General features: G+C 33.7%; 1 pseudogene; it reads left to right on the top strand.

Annotated features, from left to right (window-relative positions):
* The first annotated feature begins 2030 nt into the window (after positions 1-2030).
* On the top strand, positions 2031-11572 carry LOC128208657 (5-hydroxytryptamine receptor 2A-like; annotated as a pseudogene).
* Positions 11573-18992: the final 7420 nt, after the last annotated feature.

Raw genomic sequence — 18992 nt, 5'->3', positions numbered from 1 at the left:
TGGGAAATAGACAAGATTGAACTATGAAATTGAAATGAAGAGAAATGCGGAACATGAGTTATTAGAAAGAATAAAAGTATTGGAGCAACAAGAGTTGGAACTGAATAAACGAAGGAATGAATATGAGAGAATTGAAAAATATTTAGAAATGAAGGTAGTACATGAAGAGAAATCGAGTCAAAGATTGAAACTAGTTGCTTATTGACAAAGCAGATAAAAGCAAAAGTGAATTAGATGATTCAAAGATAAAGAATGAGGAAAGTTCACTAAGATTGAAAGGTACCGAACCAAAAGTGAAAGCTGAAAGCGTTGAGTATAAAGTTGGTTCACCAAGATACCAAACTTTGATGGAAAGAATTTTGAACAGTGGATTCTAGAAAGTAATGCTTACTCAGATCATGTTGGAGTACAAGCAATTATAAACTCATTGCAAGGAGATGTAAGACAAGTTATATTGACTCTTTAGCCGTCTGCTAGTGCTGAAACGATAGTGAATAGGTTGAAAGAAGTATATGGAAATGTGAAAACAGCTGATAGAGTAGTAACGGAATTTTATTCAGCAAAGCAATAGGAAGGAGAATCGTGTTCGTCTTGGGGAGTAAGAGTAGAAACATTGTTTCAATAGGCTGTTGAAAAGGGTGAAATTGATGAAGAGAAACGAGATAAGAAGTTGAAAGGATGATTTTGAAGAGCATTGAAATCTGAAAAGTTACGGATGACCACTAGAGTGGCATATGGAAGTAAAGACACTCATTTGAACGTCTAAGGAGAAAAGCTAGGTCAGAAGAGGAGGAAGAGAATAGTGAAGTTAGAGAAGAGAATAAGCAGCAGAGTAGTGCATCTGTAAATCAGATAAGGGATGAAAGTTGAAAGAACTCTTAGAAAGATTGAAATCCATGGAAATTGAAATAAAAAAGTGGAAAGGGCAAACTACTGGTTATAGAAGAAAAACATACAACAGTAACTTCAGTAGACCTTTAAGAGGAGGGTACAGAGGTGGAAATAGAGGAAACATAAAAAAAGGAACAGAGAAGGATAAGAAGTCTTTAAACGAGAAGAAGCATTCATCGGGGGCACGACGGAAGCGAAAAAGTAGATAGCCCCATCAGAAGTTCAAAGAATAACTTACATGAGAGATAAGTAGGAAAGTCAAATGAGAACTTTGTTGAAATGAAGGAAAGATAGTAAAAGCGTTGATAGACTCGGGGTCTTTAATAAGTACACTTTCAGAAGAGTTTTATTTGTCCATGAATAAAAAGCCTTAATTTAAAGGCCTAGAAGAGTTTAAATTGAACGTAACAGGAGCGAATGGTCAAGAGATACCAAACAGTGCCCATATTGAGGTCAATGTAAGTCTACCTAACACTGATATGCCACCATTAACAATACCTCTGCTCATTGTTAAAAGCACAGAGTATAACAGAAAAGTACCTGCAATAGTTGGCATGAATGTTATTGGTTAAAGTGCCGTGTGATACAAATGCGAGAATGTAGACGACATTCCTGATGAATGGAACATGGCATTTGAAATGTCGTGTTGTTCAAGTGTTAGAGTAGTAAAGACTACGAAAGATTTTTCATTTCAGCCGATGGAAGTGAGAACTGTTACAGGTCTAGTATAAAAGACATCGAGGGATATATTCAACTGTAACACAGAACTTTGATAATGCAGGACCAGATAAACCCACTATAGGTCCAAGAGTTATTACACTAAGTAACCCAGGGAAAACTACAAGAGTTTCTGTATGTGTATGTGTTACCATTCAGCAAAGGTTTTGAAAAGCAAGGCTAAGACGCCCATCTGTCAGTTACACGAGGTGAAAGTGCTTAGATCAGCACCGATTTTTGAAAAGAAAAAAGACGCCAAAGAAACTGAAAATGAAAATGAGATACTTACTCCTGAAGTTCCCTCAGCAAACTGCACCTGAAAAGGGAAACATAGATAAGCTTAAGTCTGGGGTCTAGAATTCTATTAAGCGAACCGTATGCCTTTCGGCCTGTGTAACGCGTCAGCGACGTTCTAACGCCTTATGGAACGCTGCATGGGAGACCTCAACTTGAAAGACTGTCTTATCTCTCTGGACGATATCATAATCTTTAGTCAGGACATCAATAGCCATCTTGATAGATTCGATGCCGTATTCCAACGCCTTGCCGAATATAACCTGAAGATCAAGCCCAGCAAGTGCGAGTTCTTCATAGAAGAGACTACGTTCCGCGATCACGTTGTATCAGCTAAGGGGATCAAGGCTAATCCGAAGAAGACGGAAGCCGTCGAGAACTGGCCCAAGCCTAAGTCCACAAAGGAAGTCCGTCAGTTCCTTGGTTTCGCCAGCAATTACAGGCGTTTTTTTCTTGGATTTTCGACCATATCACGGCCCCGTAATGATCCTTTGATTGGTCAACCGACCAACAAGAAGACGGGTTCTAGGACCTCGAGAAAGATCAAGAAGGTACAATTCCAATGGTCAGAACCACAGCAGAAGGAATTTGAGGAGTTGAAGGCACAGCTTACAAACCCTCCAGTATGGGCGTTCGCGGATAACAGCAAGCCGTTTACGGTGCATACTGATGGTCTTGGTGCCGTACTGTACCAGCCTCATGATGGGAAGAAGCGGCCCATAGCGTACGCCAGCAGAAGTTTGAAGCAGAGCGAGCGAAGTTATCCAGCGCACAAAATCGAAATCCTTGCCTAAAAGTGGTCGGTCACTGAAAAGTTTCACGACTATCTTTGTGGCGGGAGATTTGAGGTTGTGACGGATAACAATCCGCTCACGTACGTCAACACCACTGCCAAGCTGGATACCATTGGACATCGATGGCTCTCTGCGCTTTCCAACTATGATTTTATGATCTCGTATTGGAAGGTATCGAATAACCAGGATGCTGATGGCCTCAGTAGGAATATTCCGACGGATGTTATTACGCCGTCAGTCATGCTGCGACAGCAGAGACAGTAACGCTGTCAGAGACGAAACGCGATCCGGAATCGACACCAACCAGTCATCACGTGGATATTACGGATGATATACTAAGTGCCCATTGTCTTTCCTCTACGGATTGGCACAAGGCACAAGCCCATGACTAGACCCTCTCACAGATTGCAGACCATATATCACACGGACGCTAACATCAAATGCAACGACCACACCAAACATCATCCATACATGGGACCCTTACATCCAATAAGGCACACTATAAATCACAAATTCGTATTTCAGTATAGTTATGTAAGGCTGGTTTTATTCGCATTTCACTCATTTTATATAAATACGTGTTGTTTAAGAACTGTTTTATCAACTTCATTTCAACGTTATAAGTTGCGTTGGGTTCATCATATTTTAGGCAGTTACCATGGGACGAATTAAGGATATTTTGGAGTCAAAATATACTCAGCTGCTAATAACTATGAAAACTTAAATAAATAAAATAATAAACAGTATAATAATAATTGGAACAGCAATCGTTGATTATTGAATGAATGAATGAGTGAATGAATAAGTAAATGAATGATCGAACGAACGGCCGAAAGTATGAACAAACGAACGAATGGACGAACGAACAAAAGGGAAGGATAAATGGTTAGATGGATGAAGAAATGAATGCAGTAAGAAACAAACAAATGGAAAATCGCGCTACGTCCGAAGTTTAAATGTGCCTGCAATACTGAAAAATATTTTTTTCCGGCTTCAATTGTTATATGACTAGTTTCATAATATGCTTCTTTTAATGTATGTTCTTATAATTGTTTGATAGTATGATTAACATTTTAACAATATTCTATGCGTTTGAGGGGAAGTTAATTTTTAAACCAAGGATGCACTAAGTTTATGGTTGGAAAGAAAATAATGTTGTATTTTTGCTGCCTTCGACTCAAAATATATTTAGTCCTGCCCTAGATTTTAATAAAACATACCTACTGGTAGTTATGTATAAAGTATGTTAGTCCTACTTTTATTTACATCAAAATTTAAAAGTGAAGCTTCACGCGTGATTTTTAAAAGTTGTTCCGAACATACCGTATCCACTGTTGTTGTTTTTTTAAAAGCTTTGCTTCATCCGAATTAAATTGGAAGGAAATACACTAACTTTAAAAAAAATGAAAAAGAACTTGCGCTAAAATTTTAAGGGAATGCAATGCCTGTATTTACGTGTGTAATAACGGTGATCATGAATCTCCCTTGGCAGGTATTTATCGCAGCACATGAACGCATGGTTGTTTAACTATTAAAAGAAACTTAAATGACAAGTTACTTTCCTTGTATGCTTAGTCTAAATATCACCACAAAAGCAAAAGATTGACTATTAACACACCCTAAACTATGATCATACATTTTCAATTAACCAAATTGTTTAAACATTATGTGAAAAACTGTGTATCGAAAAAAACATACTTCAGAGACAATAACACATTCCGTTTACTGAACATTTGTACAGTAATACATTTATAATTATACATGCTTGTAAGTTAGTCAGCGTATTGTATTGTCGGGCGCGTAGGAACCCAAATTTCTTTAGGGCGGCAAAAGGATGAGTTTGGGAAGGGGAGTCCCCTTCCTTTTTATAAATGGTGCAATCTGGTGTATGTCAAGGAACGATTTATAGCAACTGATATTACTTATATGATAGTAACCAAATTATTGAGCCATAATCAGATTATACTTTCAATGATGCGTATGAGGCCTGCACAGGGAGAAGGATATTTTGACATTGATGAACAAGCATACATCAGATTTAGTTTTAACGTTCTCTAAGAAGACCATAGTTTTCGTATGTTTGTAAACCCGGTATACGTGCTCGTTCTTACAATTACATGTGAGTGTACTTATAACCTTGTGGCATTCAATAAAATGTTAGGGCGACCAATAGGCGTGGTATGATCTTTATAAATTATATGAAACAAGGAATTTTAATGCGGAAATTATGAATTGTTTGATATGTATAACAAACAATGACGGCCTTTTATCATGAATGGATGCATTATTCTTTTGACTGCTGCTTAAGTTTTAGTTTCGTGTATGCAATTGTTCGTTATCAGTTTTAATTGAGTAAATTTTAAACATCAACATTTTAACCAGTGTATGTTTTTGCTTGTGGGGTTGGCACAAACCGTATGGTCTTAGTCTTCATGTTCAATAAATGCGTGTCTTTGTTCATTTTTGTTTGGTCTTTGATGGACAGCAATTATAGAACAGTACACTTGATCTACTTGAATACTAGTCCGAATATTTCCTTTCCGTGTAAAATATATTATTTCATTCCTTTAATGTTTTTTATGTTTGTTCATAATACTTCTATTAGTGCAGAAACGTTTTCTAATCAATTGAAAATGAATGCATTTTGTTCAACAAGATGGTCAGTGTATATCACTTATGCTGATACTAATGATATTGTTGGTGATTCATGATGGTGGTGTTGATGATGATGAGATCATGTAGGATCCTTTATGCACAGATATAAATTATAAATTAATTAACCAATTATCTTGTAAATCATTAGAATGTTTTTGTTTTTGTTTAACTTGATTAACTGCTTAAGCGATATTTACCCATGGTTAATATTTTAAGCCATTCTAATTACGTCAGGAATATTTTATACATATGATATGAAAGTATATTTTATTTTGGCCGAAATAATGATGCATAATTATTACATACAAATGATTCAGAACAATAGCAGTCAATCACCCTTCAATCGGTGAAATATGAATAAAACACAATACATGTAGTTAAAAAAAATCATATAAACTACAATATTAATACAGTACATAAAAGGCGGGAGGTAGGGTAAAATATTAGACGACCGTTCCGCGACTTAATTTCTAACAATAAATGTGAGCGCCAAATAAAAGAAATCAAGCATTGAATTACCGAAAAGGAATTAAAGGTACTGACTGTACGAGAGTCAACTCCCTTATAATTAAGATTTTTGAAGCAAAAATTGCAAATTATGTTGGGAATATTTAAAACACATGATATGAAAATATATTTTAATTATTACTCACATATGATTCAGAACCACAGCAGCCGAATCACCCAAAACAAAATCTCGGCCAAAAAATAAATTGGCAGAGCTATACGTCTAGCGGCCTGAATCAAAAATTCGTCAGAAAAAAACCGTAAATAACGTTAATAGCTTCCCGACTTCCAGTTGCCAAATAATTGAACAAGTTCATTTGGAACTACACACTTAAAGTAAAAAGAAACACCTCCTTTTCTAAAAGCATGTAAAGTTGCTCAGAGGCTGCACATTCAGAAGTGAGTTTCATGATGCGTTTAAAAGTTTTTCAAGCTTACTTGCATCAAGCGGAACTTCAGAATGAGATTCTTCGATACAAAACTGAGGATCTAATGAGTTTGCTGGATTCAGATAACACATACTACTATATGCAGCAACTGGACATAGCGGATATTTGTCATTCTTATACATCGGTAAAACCACATTCTTGTCTCCGAATTGATTTGTCTTAGCGTATCTAAACAAAATCTTAAAAGTCATCTGTAAAGAAATATTAGAAATGTCGGGAAGTAAAGATCCCCTGAAAATGTGATATAAACGTACACCATTGATATAATTATTGACAGATTGTACAGACTTCATACTTTTACTTAAAAATTGAGCGTACAAACACAATGTTTTTACAGATACAGGATAGTCTTTTTGGTAGTTATATTCACAAAACAATAAAAAGGAACGAATTCTTGTCTTAAGATTTGTGTAAGTTCCAAGAGCAAAAGCTGATTTCTGAGTAACTTTTAATTGACGACGGAGACAATCAAGGCCATTTGTATCTTCGTCAGCAACATCTGATAATGAAACACAAAACACAATAATATACTTTTAAAGAATCTTTGTGGCATTCACACGAACTAAAATAAAGAAAAACAAACATTTATTTAATTATATGCAGGAAACTGGAAGGGAGAAATGGTTTAAGTCCATCAAATGAAATGTAGCTGTTTTGACAAATATAATATTTCAAAAAGAAATAAGCAATTCTGATAATGTAAACAAACAAAAAGCAGCAGTTGCCTCAAATACAGGTACAAGTGAATAATGTCTAAAGATGCAATACGCGCATCAACATAGACAAGCATGACCCTTTGTTTACAAATTATTTACTTTTGCTTTTAAATAAGTGAAACAAAGGAAAATATATGGAACAGTCAAGAAGAATAAATTCACCAATATCACCATAGAGTCTCGGTAAGGCTGATACTTGTTTGTTTTGTATTTTGTTTTATCTCAGATAGATTATAACACAGTTAGGTGTGGATGGTTGTCTTTACCTTATTGTTTCACATGATTCAGAATTGGACATTCACTGAGGGTAAGTCAACGACTGCTCATACTAATGCGACTTCATTCATGAAGATGTCATTCTATTTATCAGATTGTTTAAATGATCGGATGTATTGCCTACTTTGGCATTCGCTTCGCAGTATGAAATTAAGCGAATCTTCAGCATATTTACTTGTGTATGATTTCAGTTTGCAGTAAATATGTTGAGAAAAACAAATGTATGATTAGTAACTTATACTTAAGTAAAAGCCCGACAGTAAGAAGAGAGAAGGAACAGTTAGTACATACAAGACAGACCCATTAGTGATAATGTTATTTAGTGCCCGTTCCTTGCACTAACAATATTCATTACACAACACTTCAAGAGAATATAAAACAGTTGTAACACCATTGATATATCACATACATCACTGTAAAATTCGCATTCTAATGAGCTTTTGGAGTTACTGTTATGTTAATCCACACTGTGTCAAGGAAATGTTTATACATTCGGGACTATTTGACTACAAAAACAGAAATTTAAATAGTCAAAGTATATGCTGCGAAAACATGCTTACTGCATAGTAATTAACTAATAATAGATAATGTGACCATTTCGCACAGGGGCAATATTTTCCCGAGACTGATATGGCACTTGAGATGCTTTTTTATTTCACTTTAGCAGGGTATAACAACTAACATGGTTCTTTCAAGAATTCCTTCACCACGTTACAAGAGGCTATAGAATGCATATCATTATTAATCTCAGACATTTAATACCATTATACTCATGCTCAATACAAGAACCCTTAAACTGAAAAACATTGCAAAAAAACACAATTTGATTTGTCTAAGATAACACATTTCCATTTCAAAACATTTAGAGTTTCATCTTTATTTCCAGAGCGCATTGAATGGAGTTAAACAATAAAAAAGGAGTTTGAATTAAATTAATCACAACCTTTGTTTCCGATATTTCGGTGAATAAACTTACTTCTCAAGTTCTTGCTAAGTGATAAAATGCCATGTAATCATTGGATTACTAGATTTTTTTTCAAATCAATCAGTTGCTGTTGAGATTCCTGATATTCGTGACACGAAGAATATTTTTATTATATAGTTTAACTTTTAGCGTAATTCTAACGTTAAACGATTGCTGCGTCTTAAGTGTTTTTAAAACGATTCCTTATGTATGAACGAAGATCTATGCATGGATATGTAATACATGTTTACATCGTATATGCAGCACATGAGATAGGTTTTTTGAAAAATATTCTTTAAGATGTTTAACATCGTTACCTGTTTTAATCTAGATTTACACATAATTAATTTAGGGCTGTTATAAAAAAAATGATCTCTGTTGATTTGAGTCGTAAATTGAACTTATCTTAGTATCATTGTTTCATTATGGTATTACATATTTCTGTGAATCAGCATGTTTTTGAAAAGCAACACAAAGGTACAGAAATGAAACAAATCAATGCGTTGTTATTTGTAACTTTTATCTATCCTAAAGATAATTAAGGTATCGACATAAATTTGTTTTCGAAACAACCTCATATGTCTTAACGTATCAGATTCGCAGAAGCGCAGCAAGTAAATGATAAAGTCAATTGTCCCCTTGGAAAATTAAAGCCCTCACGTTCCTTTGTGTATTTGGTGAGTAAAGTTTTTCAAAGAATTAATTGAAAATATGTATATGAAAAGCTACAGATATAATCTAAGTAGCTAGAATTTTAACAATAAATCCCTTTTAATAGCACAGGGTAAACGCCAAAGACATAGAAAAACAAAAACAAAAAATCACAAACAAGAATTACGGAACAACAGAACAAAACTACACAAACAACACTGTGCATATATACTATATACAAAATGGGTAGTTTTTCACATAAGTATATGTTTATTACAAAATGTTCGCATATTCACACGTATCATCGAAATAACATTTCGAATACGTTTTTGCTCAAAATGACTCAAAAAATTATATTGCAACAATAATCAAGTACTTGTAAACAACATTCTAATGAAATACATACCTTTGTAATACAATCAGAATTTGAGTCGTTCAAAACAAGTCGAAGATTTCGCGAAATTTCTTATTCAACCCGTGCTTGTAGTGCCGCTGTTACTCACATTGATCATTTGTTTTAAAGTTATTTAAATGCCATAATAAAATTGTGTATAACGTTCACCTATATTAACGACGCATTCCAGAAAAGCAAATCAAACTTGTGTATTCGACAACCCCACTCCTGTTGAATAAATGTGTCATACCGGTGCAAACTTTTAAAGCGTTTGAATAGTGCTTTTAAGCTATCAAGTAAGTCAACTTATATCTTTTCTTATATCTTATTGACTAACTTTGCACTTTCCTCTCTAAAAACAGATATGTGTCTGTTTCCATTGTTATTGTGTTGTTGAATTATGTTGACAGGTTGCCTATTGCCTTTGATGATTTAAACATGTTTTCGTCACTGTATTCACTAGGCTTATCACTTAAGCATTCAAAAACAAAATAGGTGTTCTGTTTCCATACATAACTTTTTCAATGTCAAAAGCATATGTCTACTTTAACAATCCAGATCGATTATTGTTACGTGGAAAATCTACTATAGTGACAAATTACAGTGTTTAACTCTTGGTATGAACAAATATTTCAATCATATTGGAAAACGTTTTCTTTGTTATTTTTATTAATTAATGCTCATACCGCATCGGTAAACACTAAACAGCGCTCTCGTCTTGCAAATATATGATTGCAGAAATATTGCAGCGATATTCACTAATATCTTTAAAAAATGGTATGAAATAAATCCTGCATTTATAAACATTGTTTTAAAAACTCGGGAAATGGGTGGAGTAACCGGTCACCGTTACATCAAATATCCATGTTAGCGCTCTTGCTTCTCACATAGGCGACCTTATTCGATTTTCGGCCTGAGCGCATGCAATTTTTGTTTATATTCAGCAAGTTGGACATGTCGGTTTCCTGCGAGGATTCCGGTTTCCGGAAAAACAAAAGGCCACACTCTCGCGTAAAATCTTGCCAACAAAAGTGATAAATATAATGTTTTTATATTAACTTATCTCACAATCTTTGTAAAATAAATAATGTTACTAAACCTCATCCCATAGCCAGGATTTTGTAAATTGCATTACTACTTTCCCAATTGAGATATTTATGATGAGATACTCGGTAAAGTTAGATAGACCCTGCCTGTGTAAGATATCTAGATTTTCAACCTACACGATGAGTAGTTCATCAGCAGCAATTTTGGTAGCGATTGCCGTTGACAGGTACCGGCGTATTTGTAGACCACATGGTCCACAGTTCAGTGCGAAGGCTTCAAAGTATATAAGCATTTGCTGTATTGCGCTCGCATTGTGTTTGACATGGCCCTAATCACTGTTTTATGGCACGCTTAGAGTCAAATTAGGAACTGTCGAAGGAACGGCTTGTTTACTGGAGAATAAATTCGATAATTCCATACATCCCAATGTATATTTCGTCGTAATGATGGCAAGCACGTCGTAATATGTTAGACCCTATCTGTGTTACATTACTTCGTCGGCATTCAAGTTTGTAGGCATAGAAAATGAGATTGAAGAGAAAACGGTAACAAAAGGCTGCTCAAAACTTAATGATACGTGAACCAACCGTCAGTAAAGACGACACCTTATTGCAAGATTCAGACTCCCAAATTTAGACAGTGACGCTTATCAAACATAAAACTTAATCGAGCATCAATCACAGAATCATATAGAGTCATATAGAGCTATTGCCACTACCTGTAGGAACATCCAATAACGATTTATCGTTAGTTACTTTAGACGAAAGTATGGTGACCAGTGATGGTAGACTTACCGTCAGATCCACTTCAGAGGTGTAAAGAAAATCTAAATGTAATAAAGAAAGACAACGACTCAATAAAAACGGATTTACCAAGCAGTGTGTCTGCGAGACTCTCTTACTAAATCGAACGGCTCACAGTGCATTCATTTACGTGTCCGCATAGGGCGTTCAACATTAATGGTGTATCTCATCACTTTAGCGTACATTGTTAGTTTCTTACCGTTTTATGTAATAGCAATTATTCGCCAAACGGACAGTACTTTTGTATCACGAATGGACGGTGCTGGCTACATGGTATACCATGTGTGTCTGTGGTCTTACTTGTTGTCTAGTGCGATAAATCCAATAATATACTCCTTCTGTAATTCTCAATATAGGATATTTTGTTTTAATATGAAAAAAAAACGTCTTAGAAGTAGAAGAAGCTTGCTATAAAATTTGATGAACGATTTAGTTGGGAATTAAGAAAAGGCCATCTCGTTTTTAATGGAATAATCACAATATCGATAAATCGCCATCTCGTTTTAGTTGGAATATTCTATATCGACATAATTTACGTTATTCTTTAATTACAACAGCTATATTATTAAATGATTACTTTTTATCCCTTATTCTAGAATAAAGCCAACTTCAATTTTGAGGCAATATACTTTAAGTCGAAAGTTGAATATGCTTTTATTTTCGAGGCGAAATTTATAATTTAGGTCAACTCAAATTGTAAGGCAGTAAAACACAAGATAAACATGCTTTTTGTGTTTGTGTGGACAATTTATAGTCATTATTCTCAATGGTCGTACACCGTTATACCTTGCGTAAATCAGCAGATAACGAATTGATTGTTTTTTTGTATTTGATGATTCTCGTTTTAAACTTTCAACAGTTCATTTAGCTCATTGTGTTACGTTTTTGTTGTAACTTTGGATGTTTATTTACGGCTAACTTGAAATAAATGTTAAAATAACTTTGCTTATTTATGAATATTTAAAAATGGTCTTTAGGGCTTCTTCCTATAGTATTCATTGTATAATGAGTCAAGTCTCACTCTGGTTAATATTTATTCGTAGCTGTAATTTGCTTACAAAAGAATAGCGACGACTGCGGCGAACTTTACGATGAAACAGGTTTAAAAGTATATCATTGCTCTACAATTAATTGCATTATTGATATATTTCAATCATTACACAGTGGTTATACTCCTGGCAAGTGTTTTGCATTTTCATTGGTTAGTTCAGGTCCGAGAATGAATCTTATCAACGAAGCATATTCTTTTCTTACATAAAGTAAATCAAGATTGATAGAGTTATGCACATTATGTAAAAATTGAAACAATTTATTTAAAACAATTCTAATGTAATATCATTTAATATCATTTTTATAACTATACTATGATTTGTAAAATTTAAATACATATTTTTTAAAGGAAATTATAAAAGATAGAGCACGTTTTTGTATTATCCGTAAGGTTGTCATATAAATGTGTAAGTTGCAGAAATTATTGTTTAAATGGTTCAACACTAGAAAAATAATCAATTGTTTCTATTGAAAACCAATGTCCATAAATTGTTTTGTGTTACTTTCAGGACATAGTTTGATCTACTTGATATATTCATACAGAACAATATAAAGGCGACATGTTGTGCATTTGAATGTATGAACGGTCCTTATCTTTGTCACAAATGGATATTTAAGTTCCCAGAGCAACAGTTGGTGAAGATGACAATCCGGGTTGAACAATGTATTATTTGCTCAAAAACATAACTATCATGTTTTTATACAAACAATTGCAAAAGAAATCTGATTCCATTTTTCAAACGATGTCATAATAGTATTATGTTAATATTCCTATATTATAATATAAACAAACACTTTCAGTATGCAAATGTAGTTAACATATACTAACTTACCAATTATGTTGGCGTTCAACTATCAAAAACATTAGTCTTTTTATTCAATAAATTATGAACATAGCATACAAAAGAATGGTTAATGCTTTATCATTATATTTCAGGATTAAATATATAGCGTGCAAATATCAACAAATTAAAAACAAACTGCTGAATAACCATTATCAATAAATAATTAATAAATCGATTGTATCGATCTTGGGCAATTATGCACTTGATATACTCATTTACTTCAGGTTAATATACATGGCAGGGAATGTTTTTTAGGCTAATATATTTCGAAGGGTAATTGCCAATATATTAGTTAATCTAGAAATTGTACATGACTTTATGATGCACATTCCTCAACATTTATCGTTTCTAGCTGCATGTTACTAAGGGGCGTTATGCACCGTATTTCCTGGCCTGATATATCCAAGACAACATTTAACTGTTAAATGTTATTATGAAGATCATTTTTAAAAGCTGCTTTATCTGAAGCTTTCAGCAAGATTATTTATTCCATGGCAGTTGACGATTGAATAAGCAACACATGTGTAATGTCTCCTCATATTCATACGAACTATTAGTTTCATAACAAGGTGATTATTTTATAAATCATTCTTCAGAGAAATCATGTTTTGACCTCCTACTTTATGGATTTGTTTAAATTGTTCACGTCTGCTTTATTCTCATAACAATTAATAAATAACTGAACGCAATATTAACTGTATACATCATGTAAACATATTAATCTGGAAGTAAGTTTTTTAAAGTCGTCGGCAGTAGGTTGTGTTAATTAAGATTACGATTTTAGCTTGTTTTATTATTCCATCAAAGCTCCGCTAATATATTTATAGTCCATAATGACGATTGCCTTTCCAAAGAAAATACAATAAACACAGGATTAGCTCTGTATACATTTCAGTATCTGGAAGAGTGCAATAATTTAGATAAAACAGGTGGAATATCACAGTATAAAATCAATATTATATACACGGATCTGCTATATCCACAGTTCGGGTCATACACCTTGTAGAACTATTTTCTCTGATAATCTGGCATATGTTTAAACCAGATAATTGGCAGACAAATGCACGGTGTCAGTTGTTGTTTTTTTGGCAGAAAAAACATTATGATTCCGGAGAGCATTAATCTTAATTTAAAATCCCCAGAACAAAATCAGTCTGAAGCCAATAGGCATATTTCAATTTTACGAAATAAATATAATTATTAAACGGAGGGGCAGGTTTTTAAACGTTAGGGAGGAATAAAACTGGATATTAAATATTCATTAACTATTACTTCAAGACATTTGCCTAAAACCTGTATGATCGTTACTTCTTATATGATTCTCTAAATGACATCAGAGTTCTGAGTTGATGCAACACGATCAATTAACACCGTCGAGAAATGGTTTTCATCCCGTGATGAAACAAGCACTTTGTCAGCATTATTGCACAAATGAAATATATGACATAACCGTACCGGAAATCGTGTTTCGAAATGGAGAAGTATGCTGTTGTCAGAAAGTAAGCCAATTACCGCGGATAGGGATAAATACGTACTTTGACGGCAACATTTACGACCAAATATTGATAGTGATGTAAAACGATTTTATGAACTGATCTGCTATAACCACAGTTCGGGCCATAAACCTTGTAGGACTATTTTTTCTAAGAGAAAAGTAACATAAAGATTTCGAAGAGCATTTATCGTTATTTAAAATCCCCCATAAAAAAAAACTGAAGCTAATTGGCATATTTCAATTGTATGAAATGAATACAATTAATGAACGGAGAGGGGCATGACTGCAAACGTTAGGAAAGAATAAAAATGAATATTAAAGTTTCATTTTCAAATCTCTTCAAGACATTTGCCTAAAATCTGTATTGCTTTCACTGCTTATATGATACTCTTAATAAAATCAGAGTTCTCAGATGATAAAACATGATCAATTAACACTGTCGAAAAAATGGTTTTCATCCCATGTTGAAACAAGCGCATTGTCACAATTATTGCACAAATGAAATAGATGACACGCACTACCGGAAAGTGTGTTTAGAATCGACATGGAGAAGTATGCTGCTGTCAGAAAGTAAGCCAATTACCGCGGATAGTGGTGAATACGTATTTTGAGGGCAAATTTTCAAGCAAATGTTATGTAATGCGTATAGCTACGTTGATTGCGAAACGTTTAGCATTCATTCCTTTTTTTATTCATTCTATATTAGACGTGTTCACCCCTCAATTGAAATCTAAAAAAAAACTAAAACATTTGCTCTTACGGGAATGTTGACTCGTTTTCCACGCATCTGTAAAACAATTGTCCAGACTGTATATTTAAATAGAATAAGAAAGGCTTTCGTTTTAAGTATAGTCAATACAATAATAAAGCTAATTTATTTATCAGTGATAGTACTATATAAAATATGTACCAATGTTATTCAAATTATCACAAAACGATAGCTTTGATCGTTTAGATTTTTTCAAACAACCACGTGTAAAACAACAATACAAAAAAATATGGTTTATTACTAAATTTCGTGAATTCGAGAGATTGATTTGGTAAATTCCACACATATTCACATATTCATGAAGATGATTCAAGGATTATGCCAAACACATTCTTCACTTTCGTTGTAATTCATGTATTATGCAATACATTATTACTATTTGGAAATATTTTCTTACTGACATATTGTTCTGTAGTTCATTCATTCGTTCGCCAGTCATTTGTTAGTCAGTCTATCGGTTTTCTCCTTACTCAATCGATTAACTTTTACAAACTAGTTTACTATTTCTGAATTACTACATAAGCTAGCAGTTGTCATATACACATTACAACTTGCAGGCCTTATTATATTGCAAAAATATTTTGTTCAGGTTTTCTCTCAAAATGGTTTGTTTGTACAGAAGTATCATCATAATTTGAAAGTAATATATATCTAGTACACATATATGAGCTCCTGAACATGTATTGTTTCATTTAGCTGACTATCCTTATATTTATACAGCACTGAATTTGTCCTTACTGATTCGGAATCCCTTACTCGACTGTATGTTAGTGCTGGGGTCTTACTGTACTCAAGACAAACTCAGGAAACAAGTGTTACAAGGTAACATGTCATGTAAATACACTGGCATGATATTTATAAAACATGTTTTTTTCAGTTATGTAGTATTCTTGATTTAGCATACATATTATGTTTTGAGTATTAGATGTAAAGTAATAAAGACGCTATGCAAAGCATGTTTTCTTGTCTATATCATATCATACGAGTACTTCTTCCTAATTAATTATCTGTAAAAAAATGACGATACATATAGTTACACGCGTTCACGTCTTTATCTTTGCACTTTACGCTTTGAAATGGAACGTAAATTACCTATTTTGGAATGTTTCAAACTTAAAAAGTATTGTATGTATATTAGTGTCTGCTTTAAATTTTACAATTTATGTTGCCGCTCATAAAAGTCAATTTAAAATACCAAAATAAAACGAATTTAACAGGCATCCAATATGCATATGTTTTGCATCGGGTACCTTAATGCGTTGATTGGAGGCATTTGCGGAGCAGTGGCGGTGGTTTCGGGGTCAACTGAGTCCGTGCCTACCACTTCCATTTGGTCGGCATAAACCTAATGTATGTACACTTTTTAGATGGTTTATAAATGTTCCTGAATGAAGGATTGAAAACAACGATGGTAAGCATGTCATTTCAATACCACAGTGGTATGCAATTTATTGACAAAACGTATTAGTAACTCTGTGTTATCTTTGGTAAATGTGTTTGGTGTATTCGGTATTGGCCCGTTTTAATAAAGATCTACGTCAATCTGAGTCGTAAAATGAAATTATCTTATTGTCATATAACCATTGTCTGGTGTCTGAAACTGTAGGATCTTGCCTTTAAGTATGGCATTGGCTGGACATTTTCTTTACTTCATAACCGAAAAAGTATGCACTGTTTGAAATGTTCCTGGTCTGTTTTTATGTAGTTAGACCATTATCCACATTCTTAACATGAATGCTTTATAAAAGTGATGACTATTCTCACTTAAATAAATTTTTTATAAAAAATGTTTTAAATTGACAAACGCTATGCGACCTTTATAAATAGTGTAGGACTAGTTTTTGGCGGGTAAATGGTAAAGGATGTAACATCATTAACTGAGGTTAATAAAATAGAACTGTTACTTACTACCATGGAAAAGAAATATATTTTTATTGTTATACATTAAATCTACGGTGAAAAATATGTTTTGGAAGCCAGGATTTTTTTAAATAGAGTGAAATAGAAAATAGACCATTCTCATTGTATTGGTTAGAGTTTATTAAGTAATTTCTTCGTGAATAAGTAAGGGAGCGGAGTATAGCGAAGTGACGGTGGATTCTTATGCACGACTGAATAAATCATATACGACTAAATGTGAGCCCTTCCCAATTTTGCATCAGCAACATTAAGCCGTTTGTCAACCGAAAGGACCTGTCGATCACTGCCTGGTGGGACAATGCGATAGCGTTATCACTGAAATTGCGGCTTTGCATAAAATACAAACAGTATGCATGGCTAACTGCGCATGCGCATTTATAGCAATTCATTTGATCATACATAGTTGTTTTCAGAAAAATAACTTTCTAGACGAAAAAGAAACTTAACATTATAGAAATCTAGCACCCATAATTGGCTGAAAAGGTAGGACAAACACTAAGCCTACGTTAAAGGTTATGTACAATAATCACCATTTTAATTCACAAATTAAATGTTCTACAGAATAAAGGTCTTCATCAATGAATGAAAGGACTTCCATATTAGTGTCAGAATATAACCTTTGTAATAACGTTTGTTTCAAATTGAAATTTACCTCCATGAAGATTTGCAGGTAAGACTTTCTGCATGATTCATAACATATAGTTATGTTAAAGGCACACATTAAAAGTTGCTGCAACAGAATATTTTGCTAAACGTGTTATTAACGTAAGTGCCTTTTCATATTTAACGCTTTTAACTTTATAGTTCACAACCATAGAGCATATAGGTTAGTAGAGATGAAATAATGAAACTATGCGCCATAAACTTCTTTTTAAATATAGAGCTATGTGGTCACATTTTCCACTGTTATTAGGGCGCAAATAAATCGCTTATACCTGTATCCGTACCTTATCGTTCACATATTTTATGTTTGGTGAAAAAAGCCAATAAGTATATCACGATAATGCACTGTATTTTTGCATCGACCGATATTGTGCGCTTTTATTTTTCATTAAACAAGCAAAGGATATCTTTACATCAGATCAGGTTACAGTTATCTGTGCATTATCTCTGCAAGAAGACAGACGATGAAAATTTACTGTATTTTAGTTGGAAATTTAATCTGTCTTTTACTGACGCCATTAATACGGTTGAATGCTAGAAAGGATTTACCGAGGAGGAAATGATGTTTGAGAAATGACAATAGTAATGCCATATCGGCGATAGTCCAATGTCCGATGTGAAAATACTTTGCAAACCAAGTAGCCCACACATGCACGGACACGTGCAAGAAGTGTTTATCATTTTGTCTAGTGTCACAACTAAATTATTACTGTCAAATATTAAATAATGACGTGATAATTCACGGTCACCAAACAACAACGAAAGCATGTATATGTTTATCCCACGACTTAATAACCAATTTGTCAGCATAACAGCACATCGGAATGCAAATGTGACAAGCACTTAACGGTAATTTAACAACGAAGAAAATTAGGATGTTAATATCTTTATGAACAAGCATTTCCTCTGTAAAATAGCAGAAAAGGCAAATGTGACAAAATCGTCACGGTCATTAAACAACGACGAAAATAGATTCATTCCACGACCGAACAAGCAGTTTGTCAGCATAAAAGCACATCGGAAATACAAATGTGATAAACGTATCACGTCATTAGCCAACGAGGGAATAATGTATATGTTCATTCCATGACC

Source organism: Mya arenaria, chromosome 11, assembly GCF_026914265.1.
Source record: "Mya arenaria isolate MELC-2E11 chromosome 11, ASM2691426v1".
Lineage (NCBI taxonomy): Eukaryota > Metazoa > Mollusca > Bivalvia > Myida > Myidae > Mya > Mya arenaria.
This window is presented reverse-complemented; position numbering and strand designations above follow the sequence as displayed.